The sequence below is a fragment of the Arvicanthis niloticus genome, chromosome 20 (genome assembly GCF_011762505.2).
Source record: "Arvicanthis niloticus isolate mArvNil1 chromosome 20, mArvNil1.pat.X, whole genome shotgun sequence".
In the NCBI taxonomy this organism is placed as follows: domain Eukaryota; kingdom Metazoa; phylum Chordata; class Mammalia; order Rodentia; family Muridae; genus Arvicanthis; species Arvicanthis niloticus.
Window position 1 is genome coordinate 49,974,124 of NC_047677.1, and position 20,326 is coordinate 49,994,449.

General features: G+C 45.6%; 2 long non-coding RNA genes and 1 pseudogene across 2 annotated transcripts; 1 reads left to right on the forward strand and 2 right to left on the reverse strand.

Moving 5' to 3' along the window:
* Positions 1-20,326, forward strand: part of LOC143435244 (H-2 class I histocompatibility antigen, Q10 alpha chain-like) — a 105,303-nt pseudogene that overhangs the window by 64,468 nt on the left and 20,509 nt on the right.
* On the reverse strand, positions 4,302-5,869 carry LOC143435237 (uncharacterized). The gene is made up of 3 exons (XR_013105365.1): positions 5,549-5,869; positions 4,797-4,924; positions 4,302-4,430 (listed from the first exon to the last, which is right to left on the reverse strand). It is a non-coding gene; the product is annotated as an uncharacterized LOC143435237 (long non-coding RNA).
* Positions 8,141-11,849, reverse strand: LOC143435231 (uncharacterized). Its single transcript, XR_013105358.1, has 2 exons — positions 11,643-11,849; positions 8,141-11,510 (listed from the first exon to the last, which is right to left on the reverse strand). It is a non-coding gene; the product is annotated as an uncharacterized LOC143435231 (long non-coding RNA).

Consider the following 20,326-nt stretch of genomic DNA (forward strand, 5'->3'; position numbering starts at 1 on the left):
AATGTTTCCAGACTCTTGCATCTTGTGTAAAGAATTCAGGCCCACACAGATTGCAAAGTGGCAAGGAAACCTTATTCAGAGACAATCCAATAATACACTGAGCAGTGGACTCTGTGATCATAGTACTCAGACAGTGGTCTTTATTTGGGGGCTTCTTTTATGGGTTTTAAGGGAAGCAGAGACGGTGACTAAGGGAAAGTTTTGGGCTGTCTTTCTGGTTTGACTGATGGGCTTGGCTTATCTAAACCTTTGCTCAGTTGGAACATTTTTTTTCATGATGCATCTGAATTGAATCATATGTGCACTGATTATGTATAGGCATAAGATGGTAAATATGAGATTGTCCCTTAAAGCTTGCCTTGCGGGGCATGTGTGGCTCTGGGTTCTGTCTCTTCCCAGGTTGCCTGGTCACACACACACACACACACACACACACCGTATACCTTAGGCTTGGATAGGACAGGGAGAAGTCTAGAGTGAGTAGGGTCTGAAATCTACCTCTTCCCCTCCAGGGCATCAGATGCCCACCACCCACCAGGCCAAGAGAGATTAAAATAGAATCCAGGGACGAATGGGGCCCACAGAGCTCTGGTCAGGCTGGAGATGCCGAAGTGTTACAGCTCTCAGAAAAGGAATAAAGAGGTTTGGGGCAGCGTAGGGCCCGCCCAGTCCTGTGTGTGTGTGTGTGTGTGTGTGTGTGTGTGTGTGTGTGTGTGTGTGTGCGTGTGCGTGTGAAGGGGAATGGGAAGAACACTCTGATGTGATGAGAGCTGGCCAGACAGACAGGTCTAAAGGTCCAACAATGAGTGCTTTGGAGGGTAAGAGTCTCTTCCCCCGAGTGTTGTAGCTCAGGAAAGACAGCCAGCCTCAGGTGATCCTTGGTGGACAGGGACTATATGAACCTTAGGGAGTGGGATGGGGTTTGAAGGGTAAGTGCATTCTATTGGCTGAGGCGATGCCTTATTTGCATGGGGAAGAGTTCCAGGTGCTGTGCTATATGACTGACTACCTGTGACCACCTGGTTGAATGTCTCCTGGTTATTTGCTCCGAGGCAGGAAAGGAAACGGGGGGCCGGGGGGGGGAATTAGTTCCACTCCTACTGGTCTCAAGTTTTGAGATTTCCAGGTTTGAGCATGCTCTGTCTTGCAGGTTCCATGCCAGTTCCTATGTTGGCATGTTCCACATGCCCCACAGACACGTACCCAGAACCACTTCAGACTGGACTGCTCCCCCCACTCCCACTTCTCATACCTAGGGATGTTCTAGAATATGTTTGAGTGAAAATTGACCACAAATGAGTTATTATTACTAAGGTGTTATCAGAGAAGGACCACAATCCGGCTGAAGCATAGCGCATGTGCAGCCTGATGCACCTGAGGGTCCCAGGTTACTAGCCAAGCAGAGTCCTAGGTTGCTAAGCTATTCCTGTGCCTGTCCACTACTAAAAGAAGACATTCTGTGTCCTTGGGGCCTCTGGGCATAGAAGTGAGTTGGGCAGAAATAGTCTCTCCTGCTCTTTCCTAAGGTTTCTAAGTCTCTTTTCAGAACCATCTGTGAAATTCCTCAGACAAAAAGGTATCACCTTTGGCAGCCATTAAGTGTTCTTCTTTGCTGATCCTGGTGGCAGTGGTGTCAAGAGACCATGTGTATAAAGGTTTTTTGAATCCTGGAAGAGAAAAACAATGTAAGCTTATTGAGAACCGGGCTGAGGCAAGGATAAGCAATAGACGCAGAGAGGACAGGCTTCCCAAGAAAGGAGTGCTGGCAGCGTCTAGGTTTCTGAGGTTGAAAGGCCAGGCTTTCAGTTGAATCTCCTTGGAGGACATTTCTGATGTTGTGCCAGAAGTTTCCAACTTTCGAGATGTTTTCATCTGTATCAGTCAGTCACTTTGCTACTGCTGACCACAAGCGACTATGGAAGAAGGAGTTTATTCTGATTCCAGAAGGTTAGTCTGTGATGGTGGGGGAAGGCATGGCAGCAGGAGCAGGAAGCTGAGAGATCACGTCTCAACACACACAGGAAGTAGAGAATGTGAGCAGGAAGTGGGGCAAGGCTTACAGAACCCTTTAGTCCCTCTCCAGAGATGTAGCTCCTCCATGAGGCTGCACCTGCTAAAGGCGCCAGTGTTTGGAGCACTCGCAGAGCTTCTTGGCCCAGGAGGCCGACTGACGGACTTGCTGATGATGGTCAGTGAGAATGTGCCTTGTCACATTTTTTATTCTCTAAATTTATTGATGCTGGGATTGAAGCGCATCTAAGAGAGTGTGGAGAAGGGCAACCTCTGAGGGAGCCACTGCTGGAGAGGCTTGTAATCCTGGTCTGTGGCTCCAGAGACTTCCTTAAGCCTCCTTGCTACCTGTCTCTTTTTCTTAAATTTTTGTCTAGAGTAGCCTTGCTGAACAGACGAAGTGGCAATCTTTTATTCCAAGCTGGTGCCAGAAATCAGCGTAGCCGAAATCAGCATAGCCAATAGTTTCCCTAAGTGCTGAGCTGTTTAGTTAGGTTCAGGTGCTTTCTCTTGGGGTTGAGTGCGGGTGCTGTTCTGTGAGCTGTGCTGGTAGTGAAAGTGTAAGTGTCGGCTTGTCAGGACCTCTATTGGGTCGGAATCGGGGTCTGTCTCTGCTGGGGTTGCCTTTGCTGGACAACATTTGTCAACTGTCTTTGAGCTACCCTGCTCAGCAACAGGAAGGCTGAGGGCTGTCTCAAGTTGAACAGTGGCTTTGCTGAACTCAGTTGGATCTAGCTCCAAGCCTACATCTTCGGAGGCCACATGCTCCCATCGAGCACTTGCGGTTATCTGGTGGTCCTGGCTGTCTCTTGTAGTAGGAATTATATATTCTGTCTAGCACACAATTTACAAGCTGGAAGCCTTGATTGGGCAGTTTCTGGAGCTACTCTACATCTTAGTCATAATGTCCCTTGATATTGCTGTTTCTCCTGGCCATGTGCTCATGGTCCATCTCATCTCACGACAGCTTCCAACCCACTACGGCGCCTTTCTGCCCTTCTTCCTCCTCCGCTCTCCTGAGACCCCCTCCACTCTCAAGTCCCACCTTTCTCTCTCTCTCCTATCCAACCACAGGCTTTAGACTTTTATTAACCAATAAACTTGGGGAGCAAGGTTTACATGGCATCTCTTGGTGTACTGAGGCTCTCCTTATGAAGGAGGCAACCAGATCTTTGGGGCCAGTATTTAGCATTTGAATACATAGCAGCACCAGACCAACCTCAACAGTCTCTCATCTCTGGAGAGTCTGCTCTCTCGCCCTTTTGTTGCAAGCCGGTTCTCTATGCTTGCTTAGTTGCTTCTTTGGTCTCATTGCTGGCTGGGCTTTAACTGCCAGGACAGTCGATTCTTCCTGGCTGTTTAGGTGGTTGCTGCCGGAGAGCATCTCTGTCTCTAGCTGACAATGTTGAAATATATTCTTTGTTCAACTGTAATCCCTGAAATGTCCATTCACTCTTTCCTTCCCAAGTATCGAGTATTGGTGACCTTGTGTAGATTCAGGAATTTTCCTGGTGCTATTTCTTTACTCCCTTCAAGCTGTGAAACCTTGAGGTAGGGGAAATTAGGACCATGCTTTCCCCTCTCCTCCTGTTTAATGGGTTGGAATGAGGCTGCTTTTATCCCAACCCTCAGAAGCACAGCAGCACAAGACAGCTGGCTCGTTGGCTACGAAGACCCGTGTTGCAATATAAGACATCACCGTGGCGTGTGTCACAGCCAGCCTCAGGTCACTTTCGAAGGCTCTTCCAGTGGGCCTGATGGTTATCTCACCGCCTGCAGTGAGCAGCATGGGCAAAATTTGCACATCTGATCAATGATAAGACAGGCACCGAGAAGAGTGGCAGAACCCTTCTGTAAAAATGGGGTTTACATCAGCCAGGGGAGGCTGAACCCCTGGCTTCACAGTTGCATAGAATGCTTTGAACCTTCTGGTGAGTCCACGACCCCAAGAAATGTCTTGATGATGTAGTTCCTGTGTCTGGGTGTTAACTGAGTTGTCTTTGAGGGCCAGGGAGCTGGCTTCCCTATTGTTTGAACCACAGCACCACAGGCTGGGGCTCTTCATGGTCCGAACAGTTACTTAGCCCTTTCTCTCTGTACAGCCGAAGAAACGTTACCATCAGAGATGTAATTAGCAGAGAGACTTCACCACCTTGGTCACAGACATCACTTTTGCTGGGTGATTTAGAGCAGTCAAACACGAGCTTTGTGTTGTTTTTTTTTTTTTTTTCAAAAATATTACTTATTTTGTATATGTTTGTGTCTGGCTCATCTGTGCCTTTGTCCTTGGGGGTGGGGGGGCGGCATGTAGAAAATGACTTGCAGGGGCCAGTTCTCTCCAGTTCTCTCCTTCCATCATGTGGGTCCATGTGTTCAGCTTGACGGCAAGTGTTTCTAACCCACTGAGTCATCTCACCAACCTAGCAATATTACACAGAGTTAAAATGATAGCACAGTGTGACCTAAAGGATTCCCTGGGTACAGTCCTCGTGATGGGGAGTAATAATGACAGGAGAGTGAGGTCACACTGCACCTACCGTCAGGAAGCAGGGAGGTGGTGAAAGTTTAGGGCTCCACTTTCCCCATTGCTGAACTACCTAGACTGTATTGCATAAGCCAATGTAATTTTCTTTTAATATATACTAAGCCTACCAGTTCTGTTCCTCTAAAGAACCCTGACTAACACAGGTGCTTAGACACTGCTTTTGTTGAAAATAAAGAACTTCTCATTGGGGTCTGTAAGACAATAAAAAGATATTGGCATTTTGTCTCTGACCTGTTCTCACCTGAATTCTAGGAACAGTTGGGTCTAGCAGGACCTTCTGGCTAGATGAGAATTACTCATAGGTGTGGCTTAACCAGATTAAGATCAAAGTCTCTGTGTGTCTTCCAGCCGGACAGTTCTCCTCCTCCCCTGGAAACACAAGGACTGCAGTTGAGCACAGTGGAGAGGGGGTACAGGTGGGGTGGGGGTGGGGTGAGTGTAGAGTGACAAATGGGAGGGGAGTCATGTCATGGGAGGGTGGCTTGCCCTGTCTCCCAGAACAGTGAGCCCCCTGCAGGGGCATGAAAGAGGCAGTACAGCTGTGCAACCCTCCACCCGTGCCTTTTAAACCTCTTCAATTGGTAACGGTGGGCATGGTGGATGTGCATGGTGGATGGCCTACCCTTCCTCTCTTGCTACATAGGAGGGTGGGTATAGAAAAGAGACAGTATGATCAGCTTGTGTGCGTGTGCATGCATGCATGCGTGCATGCATATGTGCTCATATCTGTAAATACCAGCCCAGATCGTCATACCTATGCCCGCTGCCACGTGGCAGACCTTGCAACCAGGGTGTCTGTGGCTGTCTTCAATGTGTTTACTGTGTGGGAACACAGGCCGTGGGGGTAGCAGGAGGGAGGTAGGGAGCTGCTAGCTCTGGGTGCAGATGCCTGCCTGTGTCCCCTCCTGTTCCTGTGGACTAGACATGGAGGTGCAGCCAGATGAGCCTGTGGAGGCTGTTATATGAGAGACAGAAGAGGATTTACTCTCTTACCTTCTGGCTCAGCAAACCCTGAGAGGAGTAAGGCAGAGACGCTAAAGCAAATGTCTCCTGTCCTTGGGTGCAGTGTCCTCCTCGTACCCAGTTTCTCTTGGGCTCAGCTCCCATGAATTCTAGCTCCTAGAATGGGGTATACGTCACAGAAAGAAAAGAAATTAAAAAAATTTATTGTTGTTTTTGTTTTCCTGAAAGTTGAGCAAGGATTTGAGTGATAAGATTCAAACATTTTAAATTTCCCTGGTAATTATCCTCACAGAAATGAAAATACTGTCCCTCTCACTTTGGCTGCGAGAGTAGTTGTGTTGGCTTAGTTTTATGTCAACTGGACCCAAGCTAGAGCCATCAGAGAAGAGGGAGCATCAACTGAGAAAATGCCCCCGTAAGATATGGCTAGAGGCAAGCCTGTAGGGTAGTTCTTAATTAGTGCCTGATGGGGGAGGGCCCCGTCCATTGTGGGTGGTGCCATACCTGGGCTGGTGATCCTGGATTCTTTAAGAAAGCAGGCCTAGCAAGCCATGGGGAACAAGCCAGCCAGTAGCAGCCTTTGATGGCCTCTGCATCGGCTCCTGCCTCCAGGTTCCTGCCCTGCTTGAGTTCCTGTCCTGATTTCTTTTGACTGTGATGTGGAAGTGTAAGCCAAATAAACCCCGTTTTCTCCAACTCGTAGTGTTTGATCACAGCAATACTAACTCTAACGAGGACACTATTGAAACAATGATTTCCAGGAAACTGGAGCTTCCTCCAGAATCTAGTGAGGGGAAAAGGAAAAAGCTGAAGCCTGGTGCCAGTTAGAGAGTCCAAACAACTTGGTAGAGAGACTGGGAAAAGATGGTGGGAGGAGACACCCTGTGGGCAGGGCTGCCTAGTAATGCAGACTTCTTGCCCTCTATTTAAATCTAAACTTTATTTACATCACGGACCAGAAGATGGACTTGAGGAGAATCACTGGACTCGGTGTTCCTCTTCCTCATATACTCACATTGAATACATCTTTCTCTACTTTCTCTACTTTCTGCCCCCACCCCCCAATAGCTAGGTTTGTTATTAATATACCATTGGTAGACATAAAACTCAACAGCCCCTGCCCCAGCAAAAAAGTTGAAAAAACATTAACAGAATAGCCTGTGCCAGGGAGTCAGAAGCCCTGTGACCTGCTGTCTCTGCTTTGGTACCCAGAAGAGAGTGTGAGACTCTTCAAGGCTTTCAAAGCTTCGGGGAGCCCAGGGTCATTTTGGGGAGGACTCCTTGGGGTTCTGCTTGGTAGAACCTGTGGGTATGGAGCACCTTCCCAATCCTTGTGCCAGAGGTACATTAAACTAACTCTTGGGCCAAACTCTGACCCATAGCTTCCAACAAGGTGTGACCCAAAGGCGTGGTCCCCGACTCCAGCTCAGATGTACAGGCCTCGGACAACCTCCTGTGCTCCATCTCACGCCTTTGACAACGGAACCAAATCTTGTTGTTGTTGTTGTTGTTGTTGTTTGGTTTTTCGAGACAGGGTTTCTCTGTGTAGCCCTGGCTGTCCTGGAACTCACTCTGTAGACCAGGCTGGCCTCGAACTCAGAAATCAGTCTGCCTCTGTCTCCCAAGTGCTGGGATTAAAGGTGTGCGCCACCACCGCCTGGCAAGGAACCAAATCTTAAAGTCTTCTTTTTGTCAGTTTGAAAGTGCCAGCCAAGGCCTCCAGAGTCTCCTTGTTGGGGTCGGGGTCTGTCTGGAAGCGCTGTATTAGCCCCAGGAACTGCTCACAGGTGAACCCATCTCAGTTACTTCCGTCATGGCTGCAGCTGACTTGAGTTCCATTCTTCAGTTTCAGCTCTTGACTTCTAACACTAGTTCCTTCATCTGCTAAAGGACGTGGAAGTCTGGTACAGTGGCGCACACCTTTAATCCCAGGACCTGGAAAGCAGAGACAGGTGGATCTCTGTGAGTTTGAGACCAACCTGGTTCACAGAGTGAGTTCCAGGACAGTGAGACGCCCAACTCTTAAATAATAAAATAATAATAATACATAAATGAAAGGGTATGGAAAGTGTTTACTTCGCCAGTTCTGGGTGGAGGAGGATAACATGGTGTCTCAAAACTTGTTTGGAGAAATGAGCCAATATCGTAGTAGTTTTAATGGCTGTGTGGAAAGGCCTGGTGCCGGCTCTGGGAGGTCCAGTGATTCAGGCTCCTCTTTCTCCCCTCTCTTGTCAATTCCTCTTTTGCTTCCAATGTTATTGTCAAGGTCAAATCTCTGCCCCTCAAATACAGTATGAGTAGGCTTGGGAGGAGGGCGTGTCTCTGTCCCTGTGATAACATCGAAACTAAAGTGCCCAGCACTGTGTCTGACCCATTGTTAGTCCTTAGGAAGAATGGTCATCGCCTTCCACATGGATACTGACTTTTGTCAGCAGCATGGTTTGTGAGTCTTCATACCCTGTTCCCTGCAGTAGGGCAGGGTAACGGGTGAGAGGTTTTGGACAGTAGGGTCTAATTGCTTATTATGGTGTGTGGTATTGTAAGGCCCCCACGAATGGAGGACCTCACCCAAGCCTTGGGAATTTGAGGTCACCCATTAACTGTAAGACACCAAACTTGATGTAATCAGCAAGAGGCATATTTTAATCAGTATACTGAGGTCAAGACCTGTAGCCCACGCAGGGGCAATGGGGTCTGACCCTGGGGCTTTGGAGACAGAGAGAATTTAAAGCCCCAAACCACAACTGGAGGGGGGGACCACAACCCAGGGGGAGTAAGGGAGGGCTATTGGAGAGCACCTGTGGAAAGTCCCAGCCCATTATGACAGTTTGTGACAGGATACAAGGAACAGGCTATTCTCTAAGAGCCTATACGTAATCAGCCAAGTTCCTGGTATCCAGGATGTATGGGCATGCTGAGAACTCCCAACTCAAACTCTCCTGGTATCCAAGGTGCACAGCTCAAACTCTCCTGGTATCCATAGCACTCGGTCACACTGACCTAAACTCTCAGCTCTGAACTCTTATCTTACTTATTTTGTTAAAAGATTTTTAACTCTTTCATTTCCCCATTTCTGCTGATGCAGATATTCTTCTAATCATAGAATTTGATTTAGTATCTTTATAATCTGGATTTTTCTGACCCTGTAAAGTATGATATTGTTGGCATAACATCAAAATCTGAACAGCACTTATTTTTTCTCTAACAAAGGTAACTAATCTATTTAAAAATGTCTTTGACTTTCATCACTGTGGGGGTGGTCAGAAGCACCAGGTATGGTCTTTTCTAGTGAGGCTCAAGGTTCTCGACCCGGTGGTGGCAGATGAGAACAGCATCTTTAATCTGGAACTGATGAGGCACACTCAGGTCTCCAGTCTCATAGCTTCTTTTAACTGCTCTCAGACCTCATGTCGGACCACCTCAAGTGTTTTCATGTGGACAAACAGAGATTTAGAAAGAACAACATCAGAATCATATATTTTATCTATCTCAGTTAGTGATAGAGACCCCCCACATAAAATCTTATAAGGTGTTAACTTAAATCATAACCCAGAACAAGGCAAAAGGAAGGAGGGCTGTCTAGTCATCCCCAGCCAGTCTCTAAGGCTAATAATAGTTTTATCTTTTTCACCTGTCCTGAGCTCTGGGGTCGGTGAGCACAATGTAATTAATCTCTAGCTAGGTGGCCAGTCCCTGACTTACCTGGGCAACAAAGGCAGGTCTATTGTCAGACCCAACTATCTTGGGTATTTCAAACCTGGGGAAGTTCTCTTCTAAGATCTTCTTAGCCACCACGTTGGCAATCTCAGTCTTTGTAGGAAAGGCTTTTACCCAGCCTGAAAAAGTATCTATAGCAGGTTTGACTTTTGTGAAGTCTTCTTCCTGGGGGACATCTTGAATACCCAGCGTTAGTCAGGGCACAGGCCTCACAGTTTTTTATTACTGTTTCAGCTACATCAGATAAGTTCGACACATAAAATTGAGAGGACTTTATCAAGTTCTTCAGGTATTTAGCTCTTAGGTGAGTTAAATAATGTAAATTTGTTACATATCTTTGTCTTTCTCTCTGTGGAAGGACTATTTTTAACATGGACATCAAAATATTTTCTAGGACTTTCATCAGTCAGGATCACAGCTCTTTGAGCAGTCTTTTTAGCAGTCACCTGATTTTTTTTTTTCAGCAACAGTATCCTGGGTTTTCTGATGTCCAGGACAATGACTTTTTAGCAGTCCTCTCTATCTGTAAATTGTCCCGTGAATATTGGCAGTGGCAAAAGCATATCTGTTGCCAATGTCCTTTCTTGCAGGCTGCTAGCCCAAATCACTTGTTCCCATTCATTACTGCCGCTTCCGCCACTCGCTTACCTTTAATCACAAAGCTGCTCCCGTCAGTATATCAGTTCAGACTCCCTGGCCAAGGCTGGTCTTCTGTCAGAATGTCAATACAGCAATGGACGGGGGAGGAATCATCAGTCTTAGGCAGCAAGGTGGCCGGGTTCAGGATGGCCAGGGAGGCAAAGATCACCCTTTCATGTGGGCATTAGTCATCTATCGGTCAGGGGGCTGCCGGATAATGTTCTCAAGGGAGTGGGGTCTCACAACAGTTGTCTGTTGTCTCAGAGTCAATTTAAGCAGCGACAGCTTTCAGACAAGTCTTAGTTCTTTGTAGGCCTTTAAGTATACTCGAATGTAGTGCCTGGCTTCTTTACAGGTAGCAGGGGGGTGTTCCATGGCAACTGGCAAGGAACCAGAATGTCCTATTGTAACAGTCTATGAATGTGAGATCTAATTCTTTCTCTGGCTTCACGATTCATTGGGTACTGCTTCACTCCAATAGACGAGGCACTGGTTTTAGTTCAAGCTTTTGGAAATTCTGTTAACCATTTATTGTTTTCAGAACTGAATATTTTGTTCCAGTATCTACCAGAAAGTCTATAGGGGTCCCCTCCACTCTCAGGGTCCCCTCTAGTCATCTTCATGACCTTGAGGGTCCTTCTTTTCTTCTTTGGGCAGTCTCAAGCCCAGTGTCTTCTGTTGCCCAGGGTTCCCTGTCTGTCTCCTTTCTCTCTATATATATCTCTTATAACTGTGGCCAGTATTCTAGTCTTCAGTCTCTCTTTTGTAGTATATTTTTTCTGTCTCTCTAAATCCTGCAAGGTATAATCCTGTAATCTCTCTATATGCTGTAACTTCTTACCTGTCACCAGAGCCCGGCAGGGTAAACTGTCAGCCGCTCCCTACCTGTAGCCGTGTTGAAGTCTCAGTCTGGTCGGTTAAGGGGGGGGGCTTCTAATAGGATCTTTTCTTGTTCTTCGGTGATAAAGAGAACCTGTAAAAGCTGCTGGCTATCATCTCAGGTAGGCTGGTGGAAAAACATTAAAGACTCTTCCAGTCCAGTCAGACTGGCAGGGTTATCTGAAAAGAAAGGGTGATTAATCTTCCAGTTTAGTCTGTGTCTCGTTCCGCAGGGGGCCAGGGCTCGGAAGCCTGGCTTTCTCCTTCTCACCCATGGTGGTGGGGCTTGGACCAGGTCCTGCCACAGAGTAATGTATGGCTGTTGATCGGGATATGACCCTGGTCCTTCCTGAAAAATAATAACTTTAACTTTAAAAATAATAGTCAAGTCAAAAGTCTCTTCTGGCGGCTGGTCAACATCAAAAGTCAATCACTCTGAGACACAAAAAAATCTGTCATGGTCTAATTCTTTCTCTCAACTGATAAATTATATAGTCACAAATAACACAAAACAAATACACAGAGAAACTAGCACAGAAAAACTAACAGAAATCCGTCTCAATCGAGTACCAGCCGGGAAGGATTCCACGTCTTCCCGAGTGCCAGCCAGGAGGAATTCCACATTTCCCCAGCACTGAAAGATTCTCAAACGTCTTTGAGAATCTCTTTACCCAGAGACGTCTCTCTGGGGCTGCAGCCGGTGATTATTCCAGCACATCTGCAATCACTCCATTCTCTCCTCTCGAGACAGAATCGGCTGCAAACAGATGCAAAAACCGAAAGTACTTTCACAGAACCAGCTTACTGAGACGGTACAGGCAAGAGAATGGGCCCAAAACACAGCAAAACACAGAAACAGACAACAAATTGGCCAAACACAAAAATATACCTCCAAGTAGGTTCTTAGAGCTTAGGGTGGTCGCAGTTTCCCGGTCAGGGAACCAAAAATGTAAGGCCCCCACGAATGGAGGACCTCACCCAAGCCTCGGGAATTCAAGGCCACCCATTAACTGTAAGACACCAAACTTGATGTAATCAGCAAGAGGAATATTTTAATCAGTATACTGAGGTCAAGACCTGTAGCCCACGCAGGGGCAATGGGGTCTGACCCTGGGGCTTTGGAGACAGAATTTAAAGCCCCAAACCACAACTAGGGGGGGGACCACAACTCAGGGGGAGTAAGGGAGGGCTATTGGAGAGCACCTGTGGAAAGTCCCAGCCCATTATTCAGTTTGTGACAGGGTACAAGGAACAGGCTATTCTCTAAGAGCCTATACGTAATCAGCCAAGTTCCTGGTATCCAGGATGTACGGGCATGCTGAGAACTCCCAACTCAAACTCTCCTGGTATCCATAGCACTCGGTCACACTGACCTAAACTCCCAGCTCTGAACTCTTATCTTACTTATTTTGTTAAAAGATTTTTAACTCTTTCAGTATAGGGTACTCGAGAAGGTAGCATTTTGTTTACATTCCAAGGCCCATTTTTTTGTAATGGCCTGGACCCCACTGTGTAACCCAAACTGGCCTTGAAGTTGCAGGAATCACTATCTTGATCTCTCAAGTACTGAGATTCCAGGCTTGCCCAATCCCACCTAGTGGGTGACAGTTTGAAACAATGCTACTACAGTAGAGTGTGGGTTAAATGGCACACGATGGTAGAGGGCCAGCCAAGGGCTTAGTATGGAGCACACTGCCCCTGAAGGGTGACGGGGGGGGGGGGGTGCAGAGGCGGCGTCCAGGGCAGGGCTTTCAGGGCCGTTCCTGTTGCTTCCCACTTCTGTGTACGCCTTATGCTCGTGCTCTAACTTGCCTCTCAGATGTCACCACACAGAGAAATACCTGATTGCCACCATGCTCAGGAAAGAGCTTGGGAGGTGCCCCCTGCACAGTCAGCTAACTGACCAGCCAGGTGAGGACTCAGAAGGCCAGTGACTCTGCTTGGAACCATAACCACTCCTGTGCAGGTGGGTAGGACATAGGAGGTGAGGACAGAGCAGTCCTGTGCAGGTGGGTAGGACATAGGAGGTGAGGACAGAGCACTCCTGTGCAGGTGGGTAGGACATAGGAGGTACACCTACACAGGAGTGCTCTGTCCTCACCTCCTATGTCCTACCCACCTGCACAGGACTGCTCTGTCCTCACCTCCTATGTTCTACCCACCTGCACAGGACTGCTCTGTCCTCACCTCCTGTGTCCTACCTGCACAGGATTGTTCTGTCCTCACCTCCTATGTCCTACCCACCTGCACAGGACTGCTCTGTCCTCACCTCCTGTGTCCTACCCACCTGCACAGGAGTGCTCTGTCCTCACCTCCTGTGTCCTACCCACCTGTACAGAAGTGCTCTGTCCTCACCTACTATGTCCTACCCACCTGCACAGGAGTGCTCTCTCCTCACCTCCTGTGTCCTACCCACCTGCACAGGAGTGCTCTGTCCTCACCTCCTATGTCCTACCTGCACAGGAGTGCTCTGTCCTCACCTCCTATGTCCTACCCACCTGCACAGGAGTGCTCTGTCCTCACCTCCTATGTCCTACCCACCTGCACAGGAGTGCTCTGTCCTCACCTCCTATGTCCTACCCACCTGCACAGGAGTGCTCTGTCCTCACCTCCTATGTCCTACCCACCTGCACAGGACTGCTCTGTCCTCACCTCCTGTGTCCTACCCACCTGCACAGGAGTGCTCTGATCACATATGCTTGCTGCCCCATGCAGCTTTGTGTGTATATATGCTTTTATTTTGTATTTTATTTTTCTATAATTGTTTTTTAATTCACTTTATATCCCTATCACAGTCCAGTCCTGCCCTTACAAAGCTCTTCCCCCATTATCCCCTTCCTTGCTTCTCAGAAAGGGGGAATCCCCTCCTGGGTACCACCAGCCCTGGAACATTTAGTCCCAGCAGGACTAAGCACATCCTCGCCCACTGAGGCCCAACCAGGCAGTCCAGGTAGGGGAAGGGGATCCAATGGTAGGACAAAGAGTCAGAGACAGGCCCTACCCCTGCTCCAGTTGTTAGGGGACCCACATGAAGACCAAGCTGTACATCTGCTACAAATATGTGGGGGACCTAGGTCCAACCTTTGCATGCTTTTTGGTTGGTGGTCCAGTTTCTGTGAGCCCCCGTGGGCCGGGGTTAGTTGACTCTGTAGGTCTTCTTGTGGTGTCCTTGACCCCTTTGGCTAACTCAGTTCTCTCCCCTACTCTCCACAAGACTCCCTGAGCTCCATCTGACATTTGGCTGTGGGTCTTTCCATCTGTTTCTATCACCTGCTCGATGAAGCCTCTCAGGAGACAGTTATGCTAGGTTCCTGTCTGCAAGCATAGCAGATTACCATTAATAGTGTCAGGGGTTGATTCTCTCCCATGGCATGGGTCTCAAGTTGGGCCAGTCATTGGTTGGCCATTCCTTCAGTAAACATAATTCTCAACAGAGGAATCTTGAATGACTGAGAAACACTTGAAATGTTCAACATCCTTAGTCATCAGGGAACTGCAAATCAAAATGACTCTTGAGATTCCATCTTACACCTATCAGAATGGCTAAGATCAAAAACTCAAGTGACACCACATGCTGGAGAGGTTGTGGAGCACGAGGAACATTCCTCCATTGCTGGAAGGAGTGAGCAGTTGTACAACCACTTTGGAAATCAAGTTGGCAGTTTCTCAGACAACTGGGAATAGTTCTACCTCAAGACCCAGCTATACCACTCCTGGGCATATACCCAAAAGATGCTCCACCATGTCACAAGGACACTTGCTCAAGTATGTTCATAACAGCTTTATTCATAATAACCAGAAACTAGCAGCACCCTAGATGTCCCTCAACTGAAGAATAGATATAGAAAATGTGGTACATCTACACAATGGAATGCTATTCAGCTATTAAAAACAAAGACATAAAATTTGTAGGCAAATGAATGGAATCTGAGAATATCATCCCAAATGAGGTAACCCAGACCCAGAAAGTATGGTATACACTCATAAGTGGACATTAGCCATAAAGTTCAGTATAACCATGCTACAATCCATACATAGACCCAAAGAAGTTGAATAATAAGGGGGCCTAAGGGAGGATGCTTGAATCTCACTCAGAAGGGAAAACTAAATAGTCATCAGAGCTGGATGGAGGGAAGGGACTGGGTGGGAGAGAGAGCAAGGAGGGGAACAGGGATGGTGATCAGGTGTGAGGGAGGGGTGTGGGAGAGGGCTGGGAGTGAGCATGGCAGAGGGGGAGGGCATCTCTGGCTGGAGACCTGGGATGGGGGAGACTATGAGGAGTCTGTGGGAGTGACCCATAGATTCCTACAGAGACTGAAGTGGTCACATCCTGGAGGAATTCTAGTAGAAGAAGGGGGACATCAACTCAACCCACAAAACCTTCAACTCAGGATCTGTCTTGCCTACAGGATGTGCAGGATAAAGACGGAGGATGAAACTGTTTTTTTCACTTGGATTCTGGATCAAACTCGGGTCACAAAGCTTGAATGACACCTGCTTTCCTGTGACGAGTCATCTGATTGGCCCACACTCTCAAGTGCTGGGCATCGATTTTCATTTACTTGAGTACAAAGCCTTTGACATTCACAAATCTACAAAAAATAATTTATTAATAAATGATAGCAGATCATTCTGAGGCTTCGACGGGTTCACTCTCTTCTGCGGACGATTTCACCAACAAGGGTCCTTTCTTGGCCTCCCTGGAAGAACAATGCCAAGGCTTTCAAACTTTGAGACGATCAACTTGCCCTTAGCTCCTCATTGAGCGAGACATTTACCCTGGAACATCCTTAGTGAAAACCTCCTCCTTTCCAGAGGACTCCTTGTCCTGTAGGCCCTGAGCCATGTTTTTCTTTCTGGTGTCGTGTAGAGGCCTATACATGTCCCTAAGCCACAGTGGGCATCTTAGCCAGAAAAATCCATCCTAGAAAACAGAAGGGGAGACGTAGGTTTCACTTACCCCACTGTCTCCAGTCACCACACCCAGTTTCAAGCTTACCTGAATCTCGGTGGTCTTGCAGTAGTATTTCTTATCACTTGGAAGAAAACACAGAAGTGCAGTGCAGGGGAACTGTGTCCCTTAAGTAATGCTGGTTTCTTAAAACAATTATAACTGTTTACTCAGCACCATGAGTTATTGTTCTGAGTTTCCCACTGTCAAACAAATTCATTCATTGTCTAAAAATTCAGCCTCACTCAGGTTGTTAAGACATGGAGCAAATGAAGCCAGATTCTTGGCCAAAACATCACACAAATGGCTCCTAGCCCAGCTCCTGATAACAGCCTTGTTCTCTGGAACCTCAGGTTGGGTCTTCACTGTTTATATTTTTCTCAGTATTCTTGACTTCCAAGATTCCACTAGAATGGTCCACTAAGCTCTATTTACAGAATTAAAGAACTTTTCTAACCCAAAGTTCCAAACTCTTCCATATTCCAGCATTGAACAGTTCCAGTGGCTTATGACCCACACAGTTTATCACAACAATGTCCCCACTTCTTGGTACCATTTTTCTGTTGCTGTGATAAAACACACTGACAAAAGAAACCTAAGGGAGAAAAGGGAGACCAGGATGTGTCATAATTGGTACAATGCTTGCCCAGTATACAGAGTTGCCTAGGTTACATAGAGAGCATTGCAAAAGTGTAAGTGGTAGCACATGACCCAAATCCCAGCACTGGGGAAATGTACACAGGAGGATCCGGAGTTCAAGGTCGTCTTCAGCTACATAATGAGTTGAAGGTGAGCCTAAGATACAAGAGATCCTATCCACAAAACGATAAGGGGTAGGGTTTCCTTTGACACATAACTCCAAAGGGATACAGTTCGTCATTGTAGGGAAGTCCAAGTACTGGAGCTTGAAGCTGCATCTGAACTCAGGAAGCAGAGACTGATGGATGCCCGTTGTTACTTGGCTCCACTTTCCATGGTCATAGATCAAGATCCCATCTGGGAAATGGTGTCACCCACAGAAGGAGGGTCTTCTAGCCCCAATTAATGTAATCAAGACAATTCCCTACAGGCATACCTATCTCCAGGTAAATTTAGATTCCGTCAAGCTGACAACGATCACCAACCACCACACAGTATTTGGGAACAACATCCTGGAATGGCTGGTATCACAGACATCCCCTAACCACGTGGCAGGACTCAGAATAGAATAAATGGGCTGAGTCATGAGCTAGCAGGGACAAGCCAAAGCTTATGGCCTAGGCATTTATTTAAATACAAGAAGTATCAGAGTTGTTATCTCGGGGAACAAAGAGGCTAAGTGGAAAAGCCTATGGTTACACATGCCATCATGATAAGCATGTAATCCAAATTTTAGTTAAAAATCAGTTTAGAGCCTGAGAAAAACCTCCTGGGTGGAAGCTGGTTTCCTAGCCAAGGAGTGGGAAACTGCAGAGAGGCCTGGTGTGGAAATGCACAGCCAGGGCCATGGTGCAGCATGGAGAGGGTTAGAGATTAAAATGAAAAGGTTTTCTGTGTTCAAAATGGAGGAAAAGCACAATGACAGATGGCACCCAGTATAATCTTGTTCTGATTATCAGCATGCAAATAATTATATGTTCAGCAATGATTCTAGTTCAGTAATGATTATCATTTTCCAGACAGATCAAAATAAAACTGACTTAGATAGATAAGGAAAGAACTAAGTGATGGAATGCTAGGTTGGAGGCCATAGAGCAGACATTAGAGGATTCTTTAAATCAGAATAAAGAACCTTCGAAAGAATCCAACCTGGAACAGACAGCAGCAGCCGAAAGGTAGCTCAAGAGGAGGAGACTCGCCGGGCGGTGGTGGAGAATATTAATATATATATATATATATATATATATATATATATATATCCTCAAACCCCCACCTCCACAGTGATTCACTTCCTCTAACAAGGCCACACCTCCTAATAGTGCCACTTCCCACAGGCCAAGCATATTCAAACTATCACACTTACAAAATTAATAAAAAATCAGATTTGACATGAGGAGACATCCTGAAGATGTTGGCTGCAGACAAGAAGAAAGAAATCAAGAAAATGAACAAAAAAGGTAAAAATAAATGCTGATCCCTCTGCGTGGGAACAGCTCTGAGACTGGCTGAGACAAAAATGCCTCCAGCAAGAACTTCAGCTATGCATAACCAATAAATCTTGTTCCCTACAGAGTCCTCAAGACCATGTCATCCTTTCAAATGGTATACATAAAATTTTATATTACAGTTTGGTTATATAATCCAAACTAACTTATAAAAAAAGGCAGATGCCTTACCTACTCAAACAGAGGGCAGAGAATCATCTTTAACTGAATTATGCACACTGAATATCCCATACTTAAGTTAATGCAGAAATGTATAATACTGTGGAAAGTTTATATGTTCACAGAGCAAAAGGAAGGACCAGATACCAAATAAAATAAGAGAATTAGTCCAGGTGATCCTACCTCAGACTGCCTCAGTGCTGTTTCCTCAAAAATCTGCATTTGGGGCCATTTCAAAAGCAGCTAGCAAGATCATCCTTGGTCACAGACTGTTCTGGTCAGGACTTCCGTTAAGACCTGAACTTTCTCAGCATGCAGAGACTGGACAGCTACAGCTAACTGTTTAAAGATGGACCAGCTGAAGTTAAATGCATAGGAAAGGATATTAATTCAGAATATATAAAGAGAGGGGTATAGTTATATGTCCACAGATACTAATTTCCTTAGAGAAAAAGAATAAATGAAGATTCCTTTGATTGTTTTGAGGATAGAAGGAAGAAATAACGGTAATTTCTTTAAGTGTTTTTTTTTAAGTAATAGTTGTTTTAAATGGTTTTAAAGTGATATTAATCTCCATAGAAGGGAGGAATAAAGGAAAATTGCTTTAATTGTTTTTAAATATGCATGGATGAGTAAATAAATCCAGGCCTTTGGTCTCAGTGTGTGGGAAACAAAGGCATGGAGATAGAAACCCTACCTCAATAAATAACTGTTTTAAATGTTTTAATTATCAAAATGAAGGTGGTTATAGCGTTTGGTTGTATTATTGGTATTACTAATCCTCTGTGAGAGCAGGCCTAAAGAAAAAGAGGCTACTGAATTAAATCGAATCTAGATTTTTTTTTTATTATTTCAAGGTTAACAGACAGAGGATATGCTGTTTGGGGAGAGAGGCTCTGTATCTGTGTTGACAGGAAAGAGAAACGGCTTAGGACCCCTTCCAGAGTGATATGGATCACACATGATAGAGGAAGACTTCCTGAAGATCTTGGCTGCAGACAGGAAGGGAAAAAAATGAAGACCACACAAGACAGGTAACATGAATTGCTGGTCCCTCTACACGGGAACAGCCCTGAAACTGGCTGAGACTAAAAATGTCTCCAGCCAAGACTTCAGCTATTCATAGCCAATAAATTGTTGGTTACAGGATCCTCAAAATTCATCATGCCATCCTTCGTATGGCATGAATGAAGATTACAATTTGGCTATTGATCAAACTAACTCATAAAAACGATAGTTGTCCTTCACCTGCTCACACAAGAAACAAAATCTCATCCTTAACTGATACGTGCACCGTGCACAGTTCATACGAATATCTTAATATAACTAAATATCGGTTGTAAGATTCCTATGTTACAGAATGAATCACTGAATGCGGCTCTGACAAGATTCACTCTTGGGAATGCAGAGATGATCCCCTGTCCCAGCTCCCTGCCTGATCCTGCCTCACGGGATCCTGTTTCCAGAGACTTGCTTTCAGAACAGTTTCAGGAATGGCTGCTGGTCCCTGATGACCTTGGCTCATCCAGCCTTTTAGACGATTCCAGTCAGAACTCCAGTTAAGCTCTGAACTTTCTTATCGTATGGAGACTGGACAACAAATGCTACAGCTAGCTTTCTTAAGTCTTAACTAGTTTTTCTAGTTTTCTTGACACTCCCTAAAAAAGAATTCTTCACCCCAGTTCAGCAGGAAGCAGTCATAGAAAATAGTCATTCCCAACTTCTTAAATAGGGGTGTGCTGGCTTTTATTATTTTATAAATTATAGATACGTTGTCATTTTAAGGGATAATTTGGAAATGTTTGTAATTTTGGACAGGAGAAAAACTCAATAGAGAGCTTAGACTCGAGGATTTCTATCTTTCCTTTCTTTTCTATCCTTCTTTCTTAGGAAAAGGGATGAGGGTTGAAAAAAAAGGGGGATAGAGTAATGCTATAGAAATTAGATAAATAAGGATAGATTATTAAATTTACTCTTAAACTAAGCATTTTATAACCAAAATCTTACATTGGTAGAAATCTTTATATTTTGATGCAGAATTGAAATTATATTTTCTTACATTGGTACAGAATTCTAGATATTGATACAAGTTTAAGATTTTCATTGGTACAAATCTTTGTGTATTGATACAAAATTTAAAATTAATTTTGTTGCTCTTAGATAGGCATTGTGCCTATGCAACTCATTTAAAAATACAAAGACTCAGTCCTTTAATAGCTGCTATTACAAACTGTTGAGGCCGATTAAGTCATGCAAGTTAATACTCAGTCAAATTCATGGTCTTGTTAGATTCTGATTTAGCTAATTACAATAAAGTGT